Below are 10,452 nucleotides of genomic sequence, written 5' to 3' on the forward strand. Positions count from 1 at the left end.
TGAAAAGACTTTCTCCCCATTGTATATTCTTGCTTCTTTTGTCAAAGGCCCATTTCATTATAAATGCAATTATAAATGCGATTCCTTTCTTAATTTTCTCTTTCTGATAGTTCATTCTTGGTGTATAGATATGCAACAGACTTATACATATTAATTTTTGTGTATCAGCATTAACTTTACCTAATTCATTGATGAGTTATAGTAATTTCTGGTGGTGGTTTTAGGATTTTCTATGTATAAAATCACATCATCTGCAAAGAGTGACTATTTTACTTCAGTTTATATTAAATTTATTTCTTTTCTCTTGTCTGATGCTGCCTGAGACCTTCCAATACTATGTTGAATAAAAGTGGCAAGCGGGCATCCTTGTTTTGTTTGTGACCTTAAAGGAGATGCTTTCATTGTTTCAATGCTAAGTACCACCATGTTAGCTGTGGACCTGTCATATACGGCCTTTATTATGTTGAAGTATGTTCCCTTACATTGTTAAGAGTTCTTTATTGCTGTTCAGTTGCTCAGTTGTGTCCAACTCTTTGCAATCCCATGGCCTGCAGCACACGAGTCTTCCCTGTCCTTCATCATCTCCTGTAGTTTGCTTAAACTCATGCCCATCAAGTCAGTGATGCCATCCAACCATCTTATCCTCTGTTGTTCCCTTTTCCACCTGCCTTCAATCTTTCCCAGCACCAGGGTCTTTTCCAGTGAGTCACCTCTTCACATCAGGTGGCTGAAATATTGGCGCTTCAGCTTCAGCATCAGGCTTTCCAATGAATATTCAGGATTGATTTCCTTTAGGAGTGATTGATTTGATCTCCTTGCAGTCCAAGGGACTTCAAAAGTCTTCTCCAGCACCACAGTTCAAAGACATCAATTCTTCTGTGCTCAACCTTCTTTATGTTCCAAATCTCACATCCATACATGACTACTAGAAAAATCATAACTTTGACTGTATGGACCTTTGTCAGCAAAGCAATGTCTCTGCTTTCTAATAAGCTGTCTAGGTTTGTCACATAAATGTTGAATTTCATCAAACATCTTTTCTGCACCTACTGAGATAACCATATGCTTTTATTCTTCGATATGTTAACATGGTGTATGACATTGATTCGTTTGTGAATATTGAACCATTCTTGCATCCCTGAGATAGATACCAATAGACCAAGTTGAATGATCTTTTTAATATATTGTTGAACTTAGTTTGCTAATTTTTCATTGAGGACTTTGCATCTATGTTCATCAGAGTTGTTTTAAAGGACCCAGTCTTAGTTTCATTAATTTTTTCTTTTTCTTTTTTAGTTCCTATTTATTTCTGCTCTGATCTTCATGATTTCTTTTCTTCTACTAGCTTTGTGTTTATTTGTTATTCTTGTTTACTTACTTTAGGTGTAAGATTAGGTTATTTGACATTTTTCTTATTTCCTGAGATAAGCTAGTATCACTGTAAACTTTCTAATTAGAACTCCTTTTGTGTCCTATTGATTTTGGGAATCAAACCTGAGTACCCTGCATTGGCAAGGGATTCTTTACCACTGAACCACCAGGGAAGCCCAGTAGATTTTGTATCATTAAGTTTTCATTATCATTTGTCTCTAGGTATATTTTATTTCCTCTTTGATTTCTTCAATAACTTATTGGTGTTTAAAAGCCTATTATTTATCATTCATACATTTTTCTTTTGCTGTGTTATTTTTCTTGTAGTTGATTTCTAGTCTAATAGCTTTGTGGTTGAACAGTTAATTAGAAGAAAGGGAAGAGCACCCCTGACATCCTGACTCTAATTATTGTGTTTTTTGGAATTGGCCAGGTCCTTACAGTTCTGCCTAGCTGTTAGCCTTTGGAAATCGATAATTTCACAGGACACCAACATCAGACAAAGTCATTCTGTAACCATGATGAAGTGAAACAAAAAGCAAGACCACTCAACATTTTGTCTCAACATAAACGAAAACCGGGTCACTGTGAAAGCTGCAACAAGTATCCGACTGCCAAATATTCATTTCTTCTGCCTAACATGAGTGATTGCTATCTCTTTATCAAAGTAAAATAACAAAACATGCTAGACTAGCCAGAAATGCCTGGAGTCTAGAGGGAATAAGTCCAGTTACAAAGGCAACACATCTAAAATGGAAAAAAAAAAAAAAGCTGAAGATCGAAGGATGGGACATAAAGCAAACATGTCTTTTTCTCTCTTTTTATTGCATTTTTGTTATGGTTTCAGGCAGTGTTTCGATTTGAACTCCCTGGAAGCTTATAAAATGTGTTTGTGCTTTCACACCTGAAAAAGTGAGAAACAGACTGAACAGATTGATGAACGGTGACATTTTTATGAGTTTAACCATTTAATAAGGAGTAGAATTTGTATAGAGCACTGTATTTTTAAATATACAAAAGAATTTAAAAACATATGATGGGAAATGATACTAAATAAAGAGGAAATATGTGTTAGTATATTTAGTTATCAAGTCCTGCTTGTAAATTTATTCTAATGTTAACTGTTTTGAATTGATCCATAGCTTCCTTGAGTGCCAACAGTTGTGCTTCTAACAGAAAAGATTATCAGTCATTGTCTGCTGCATCACTGATGAATAAACAGTGAGGGAACAAACCGAATAAAAGCAGAGTATGTGGCTGCTCCATTGTTTAGATGCTGTTGCCAGTCAATAGCTGCTTTACATTTTATCTGAATAGCAGGATCTCTGCTCTGTACAATTACTAATAGAGTGCAACATATCTTACAGAAACAAATTGCTAAGATACATACCATTAGAGATGCTTCTTTCTTATACTTCCCAGATGGAACTGAATATAGAACAACAGTATCTCAATTAAACTCATGGTAATACAAGGAAATATCTTTGGAAGCTTTCCAGGCTGTTCATGTCATAATATCTGGAAGTTATCTTTGAAGACTTCCTTTAAATCACTCTGATGGTCCTCTAATCTCAGGACCATGCCGAGATGGTAGATCTGCTAAAGTCATTTACTTTGCAGATTGCTGTGTGTCACACTAAGGATAATATAGACAAAAGGTAAATTTTTCTCAGCCTACTTAGTTTGCATTTTTCCTGGTAGGATTAATTTTAGTCTATTATTATCATCAATGATTGTATTGATGCCCATGGCTGGTGTAACACAGCTGGTATAAAATGATTTGCAGAATTGAGGTGGAAAATACTGTACTTAGTGATATAAGTATAAACTCAAAAATGTTTTTTGTGAACTCATATTACTTCAACCAACTTTCCACATTGAATTTTTAAATTTATCTTGTACTCTCTCTCATTAGGCTGGTTCTAGTAACTTGAACTATTCATGATATAAGTCTTGATTTTATTTTAGTGATCAAATATTGTGTAAGAAATCAGCTACAAGAAAATGAAAATGTATCTGTTTGCATCATAATTAACATTTTTCCCATTTAGGTAGTGGTTACCTGAATGGAAAATGGAAAAGTTTTCATGTTACTCTAAGATTTTTTTCATTTCTATGTTGAATTTTGGCTTTGGCTTTAAAATGTTATATGAGAGGAATAATCTGCAACTAGTTTCCTTGATAGTAACATTTTCTTCAAATTATCCCTTAAAAAAATTGAAGGATAACATTTTGAAGGAATTCTTTGCTTAGACCAATGATAATAACTTTCTTAATGCTATTAACAGCTTTAAAATATCATCTAAAGAAAGAAATCCACAAAATCATCAACAGCCTGGACTTTCTCATCTGTTTTGGTCTTAGACCTTCTATCCTAAGCATCATGGACAACAAATGTTTCTTCTTTGGAAAGGCTTTTCAGATCAAGGCATGCCAGGCTACTAACCAGAAACGGTGAGTGCTGAATTGTTTCATGCGTTGGAATACATCCAGAATTTGTTCTGCCACAAGAATGTCTCTGACTTGATCCAAAATGAAGACTATGCCCAGATAACTCCTTTACAAGACAAGTAATTATGAAGGATATAAACAACAACCATGCTTGCTTCTCAGTATGTGTATTAAATTCATGAAACACCTACAAAGAAAGGCTTGTCTTGATGAAATGTTGACAGTAAAGCCCCAAAATGGACTTCTTGATAAGAAGAGAGGGAGGAGGGTTATGAAGTGGTAGAGCTTATATCCTTCAGCTTTCACATGGATTACATTTTTCTTTACTAACCAAAATATGTATAAAAACATAGTAAGTATTTTTAACAGTGCCTACTCTCTGTGCTCAAATCAGTTATCATCTCAGCTCTGTTTTTTTCTTTTTATTCCTGTGTGCACTGAACTAGTTCTGTTGTGAGATTTATCACCCTCTTGCTTGTGAACTAATGATGTGTGAAGGACTTAACAGGCAAGCAGTATCTGATTCTCCTGAGGATAGTATGGTGAAATAAAAGCTGTTTTATTTTGGAAATCTGTTGCACCAAGTGAAATGACTGTGCCTAGGGTGATTTTTTTTTTTTGTCATTTTAATCTATCACATAAATTAGTTTTCAGACACTTTAAGTTAGCACAAAAATAAACCTATCTGATCATGAAGGAGTACTGACTTTTAGATGACCCTGGGATGCAGAAAAGTAGTAACTGTGTCCATGGACAGCAGCTTTGGAAGAGCCACAATCCCATTGGTATTTAAGGATTCACTGAAAAGGATGCAAGAAGTTACAAAACAGAAAATGATGGTCTGTGTGTGAGATTTCTGTAAGATACAAATGCATTTGTATAACTTAGGAATGTGCCAGGACTTCCCTACTGGCTGAGTGGTAAAGAATCCACCTGCCAATGCAGAAGTTGGGGATTGGATCCCTGGGTTGGTAAGATCCCCTGGAGAAGGAAATGGCAATCTACTCCACTATTTTTGCCTGGGAAATCCCATGGGTAGAGAAGCCTGGAGAGCTACAGTCTATGGGGTTGCAGAGTCAGACATGACTTAGCGACTAAACAACAACAAAGTACTGTGTTACCAGGTAGCTAATAAGTCAGTCTTCTCACTTCTTTCAATTTGAAAATGCCATCTGTTAAAATCACCTGCTCAGTCCTTCCTGACTGCCTACCGAAACAACAACAACAACAACAAAGAACCAACACCTTACAACACTCAGAATTAGGACTGAGCATTAATTGGTTCCCAAAATCTTCAGGAAATCTACAATAGACACAAAAATGAAGGTCTAGCAACTGGCACTAAGTTGAGACATGCAGTAGATGGCCCCAGACAAACGCCCAGACAAATAGCAGAATTTCCTCTAGAAAAGAGAAAAGAATCTTGTGACCCACTGCTAATTTTGAATATACAACCTCTGCTGTTCAGGGTTTTCTATTTGTGGGACATAAAGCCAATCCCACTTCTAACTACCATCTTCAAAAAGGCATTCACTGATATCTTACCATCCTACTATATTTTCATAGTTCTTTATTCTCTCACTAGGTCATAAAACTACTCCACATGCTCTTCTAATTGCAATCCCCAAGACCCTTCTTCCCCCTTCATTCTCAGATGATGACCATTCTTATTTCACAGAGAAAACAGAAACAGTGAGGAGAAACTTTCCACGTGTTTCCAGCACAAAACTGACTGATCTATCCATACGTGTGTCCATTTTCTCTTCTTCCCCCTAAAGCATCAGCTCTTCATCATTGAACTGGGTTCAGATTCTCTCAGGAACCTGCTTTCGAAATTAGTCCTCAAACATCCCTGTACATAAAATTCTCACCTGCATAAAAACATGCTTTAAGAACTTCCTAAGTACACACACACACACACACAATGTCCCTTAATTTCATTTCTTCTCTGACCACCATCACATTTTTATGACCTTATTGAATGAACAAATCTTTGAATATAATTGTTATAACTCCGTATCCATATGTTTCCTTTCTTCCTCTCTTTTTTTTAAGGTTGGAAAAATTAGTTTATGAAGCCTTAAGAAACATTGAGTATAAACTGTAGTCCAGAGTTAGATACAATTTAATAAAATAATGGTTCAATTTCAAAATAAAAGTCATTGTAGGTGAGACCATGAAATTTCCTAACACGTGATTTTAATACATTGTGCTAAATTTTCTGAAACAACTCAGAGGAACTGATATTTACAGTAAATGGAGTATTTATGAAAATTCTGGCATCAGCTATATTTTTATATGTATATATGGATAGATAGATAGATAGATAGATAGATAGATAGATAGATAGATACATATAGATATATATAGAACCCAAGATTATTTGAACTAGCAAACAGATATTGTATATCTCAACAGCAGTACTGGAATGCAGAGTTTAAGACTGGGATTTATACCGTGGGATTTGAAAAGGAGCAGACATCTTGTTTTCAATACCGGAAGTTTTTCTCAAGACCAAAATCAACGTTGTAACTGCCACAGACAGGAAAAAGGGAAGCTTTTCTTGCTTTAATTTTTCATCTGCCTCAGAAAGTCCAGTTTCCCTGAGACAGGAACCACTGCAATAAGGGAGTGAATAGGTTCTCCCAAAGGAAGACTGTTGCTTAATTATGCCTCCTGTCCTGGAACCGGGAGCAAACTTTGTGTTTCCCAACCTAATGGTTGGCAGCACCGAGACATTTCAGTAATGGTTCATCAAAAAACCCAGCATTCTCCATCTTCATGAAACAACCTTGTCTCCCATTTAATTTCCTTTTCCTTCCTTTCTCAGGCTTCTGCTCTTTGCCTTTTCTTCAAGTCTATGCGTGGCTTCAGATGCTGCATCAATGTCTCTGATTTTCAAGTTGAAAGTGACATCCTTCCAAAGGCAGTGGGATTCATACTCTTTCTGATCTTCCAGCTTCCTCACTTTCTTCTTGAGTATAGGCAACTTCATGGTATCTATAAAAACTTCATTTTCCCCTGTTGAGTATTTTGCATATACTACTCCATTCCGTTCCCCTTCTATTGAGCAGAAAGACTTCCTGTCATTTGGGGAAAAAAATCTCAGAGGTAATTCTGTGCTTCTTGCCTTCATAGAAAGGTTTAGTGTGGAAGACAATGTTTGCACTATAGCCAGTTTTGGAACAACTAATATAACATTCTCCACCTAGTTCTACTCAGGGCACTGTGAGGATAGACCTGCCATAAACATTGGGGAATGTGAGAATGTAACGTTCATCATGCTCTAGACAAGAGACACAGCCCTGACCTATGTTGTGTACCTCAATTGACATCTGAGGAATTTTTATTTGGTCCAGATATGAGCATTGAATTTAATATGAGAATTGATATGAGATTTGAATGATATGAGAATTGAATATCTTCTTAGTAAAACACTCAGCTGTTTTAATAAGAAGAAAATGGATGGATGATGAGAAATCTGCTCAGCCACTAATGCTAAACTACTCTTGGAAACCCAGGGAACTGTTCCTTCTGAAACTAGCTCCACATTCTCTTCAGAATCATTTCATAATGTCCAGTGACACTGAAAGATTTCACCCAAAATGGGGTTGTATGACTTTTTGGCAACTGATCCTCTCCTTCCTGAGTGAAAAGCTGAGAGATACCATCCATTTCAATACCTGAAACATTCAGTCTTTAGCATCCTTCTGGTCACTAATACTCACAAACAGATCCAGATGTGCAAAAGTCTGCATACATTTCTAAAAGAGATCTTCCTTCAAGAATAAATGTTGGAAGAACTACCTTCATAAGATCCATTCCAAATCTAACCTGTGACAACAGATGCATGGTAATACTCTTGTGCTTTTCCACTGACTCTTCCTCCCCTTGGTCATTTCTATCATCATGTGAATTGAAAAGGTCACCATCTCTTGTTCCACTGGACATGGAAGAATTAAGTGATTCCATGGTATCTGGGTGCTTTAGACTCTTTCCTGAGCTCCTGTGTGTCAAGACTGAGGCAGATCCAGAGGCATCTATTAAGTGCTTTGGGGATGAGACACTCTGAAGGAATTCATCTGCATCATAGAATTCATCTTCACTGCTAGAGTAAAGAGAATCTAGGACTGTGTCTGGAGACAAATTGACATGGCTTGGAGAAGTCAGACGGCTACTAGGTGGTGAGTGGCCACTGCCCTTACGCTTTGGTGTTGGTGTCTGATGATGTCCCAAGGTTGCTAATACAGGTCCAACTGGTAGAGAAGACGGACGCTGCTCTGAATCACACAACTGAGTAGGTTCTGGATGTAAGACAGGCTGGGAAGGCACTGTGCTGACCACAGGTTCCAAGGGACTAGGTTGATATATTGCATCCACAGGATTAATAGTACTTTTAGTGATCTACAGCAACACAATGCAGTGTTTAATTGATCCTGCCCTGCTATTTGTTGTCTCTGAGGGTTTCAATTTTCTTTCTCTGTTCATCATCTCTGCAGTTTTGAAGTTTGTCATCAGAAAGCTTCAACTAAGATTTGTAGATAAGCATCAGCTTCTGTAAGTTTGTTGTCAAAGCCTTGGAGACTAGGAACAAATCCTGAATCCGAACTCCCAGGTGGTGATGGGATGGAGGCAGTACGAGAATCTCACACTTACACCCACAGCCTAGGCAAGCAGCAGGGTCCCTAGGGAATCAGGGGTGGGAGCCAGCCCCTCTCTCAGACCTTCTGGGTTACTCACTCCACAAGTGACCAGCAAGAAAGCCATTCGCCAAGACCCCTGCCCTCTGTGCCTCCATGGGAGGAAGCCAAGGACCACTTCCGAGCACCCCTCTTTGCCCCCCTCAGCCGAATCACTGCTGCAGTGCAGTTAGTCTTGTCAAGTCTCCTTTCATCCTCTCTTGATTGCACTTTAATTAGCCTTTAGTTCTCATCACTCCAGCAAAATTAATTTTATACAGGTTACCAATAGTTCCATATTGCTGAAGACAATAATTAACTCTCACTACTGACATTACTCATCTTAATTATTATGCACACTATGAAAAAACCTCACCATATGTTAAAACTTACAAATCTGCAAATATATAAAATTTGACAGAACTAAAAGGAGCAATAGACCAATTTGTGTTATACTGGGAGATTTTACCATACCTCTCTCTGTAACTGGGAGTTCAAGTAGAAAAAGAAAATCAAGAAATGGTATTTAAAATTTGAACATCTCCATTCATAAATGTGAAATCACATTTGTAAACCAATTGAAATTGTATAGTGTGAAATACAGTTATTTTCAAGTTCACAAGTAATATTTACCAAGATCATCCAATAATGCTGAAATTAATCTCAATAGAATGTTACAGTAATTCCAACATTGGGGCTTCCCAGGTGGTGCTAGTCGTAAAGAACACGCCTGCCATTGCAGGAGAGGTAAGAGATGCTGGCTGGATCTTAAGGTTGGGAAGATCCCCTGGAGAAGGAAATGACAACCCTCTCCAGTATCCATGCCTGGATAATCCCATGGACAAAGGAACCTGGCAGGCTACATTATGTGGGGTCGCACAGTCGGATATGACTGAAATGATTTAGCATGCATGCATGTTTTCCTGCCACAGAAAAATTAAGAAATCAATTAAAAGATATCTTAAAACATCAAAAGTTTGAACCATAAGAAATACACATCTGCCATCTTTGGATTGGAAGATACAAATAAATGGGGGGGCTTCCCTGGTGGCTCGGACAGTAAAGAATCTGCCTGAAATGAAGAAGACCAAGGTTCAATCACTGGGTCAGGAAGATCTGCTGGAGAAGGAAATGACAACCCACTCCAGTATTCTTGCCTGGAGAATCCCATGGACAGAGGAACGTGATGGGCTACAGTCCATGGGCTAACAAAGAGTCGGACAAAACTGATTGACTAACTAAATGGAATTTAAAAAATGTTTAGCATAAATAATTATGAGAAAGATATAAGATGCAACTAAACAATGCTGAGGAAGGTGCCTCAGGTATAAAATAAGAAAGAAGAAGGCTTAAAAAAAAATGATCTAGGTAACCATCTCAAGAATTTAGGAAAGAAAGCCCAGCAAATTAACCCAAAGAATATAAACAGTAGGAAAAAATAAAGATAAGAGCAGAAACAGGTAAAGAAAACAAATGCACAATGAAAAAAATTAACAAATCCATAATATTAAATTTTTAAAATACAAATAAATTTCATAAGTCTCTGGTAAGGCTCATCTAAAAAAAAGAAGAGAGAAGAAAGGTGTTAGAAAAAAAGGGAGAGGAGAGAGTGGTTGGATGGAAAGAAAGTAATGGCTTAATTATTAGTATTGGAAATATAAAAGAAGATATATTAACTTACATATGTACATATGTGATTTAAAACATTTGAGCATAATGTTGACAGCTATATGTCAATATGTTTAAAAACTTTGATAAAATGCTTAAATTACCAGAGAAACATAACAGCAGCAGTGTCCTAAAATAAATAAAAATATAAATAAAACTTTATATATAAAAAATTTGATTCTGAAATTAAAAATCATGTCATAAGAACTGAGTAAATTGCATCTGGCAATCTATAAAAAGAATATCAATACATCATGACAAAGTACTTATTCACAAAATGCAA

At 36.8% G+C, this 10,452-nt stretch overlaps 1 pseudogene; it reads right to left on the reverse strand.

The window, feature by feature from the left end:
* Positions 1-6,536: 6,536 nt before the first annotated feature.
* On the reverse strand, positions 6,537-8,589 carry LOC136163179 (oxysterol-binding protein-related protein 9-like; annotated as a pseudogene).
* Positions 8,590-10,452: the final 1,863 nt, after the last annotated feature.

This window comes from Muntiacus reevesi, chromosome 3 (assembly GCF_963930625.1).
Source record: "Muntiacus reevesi chromosome 3, mMunRee1.1, whole genome shotgun sequence".
NCBI lineage: Eukaryota > Metazoa > Chordata > Mammalia > Artiodactyla > Cervidae > Muntiacus > Muntiacus reevesi.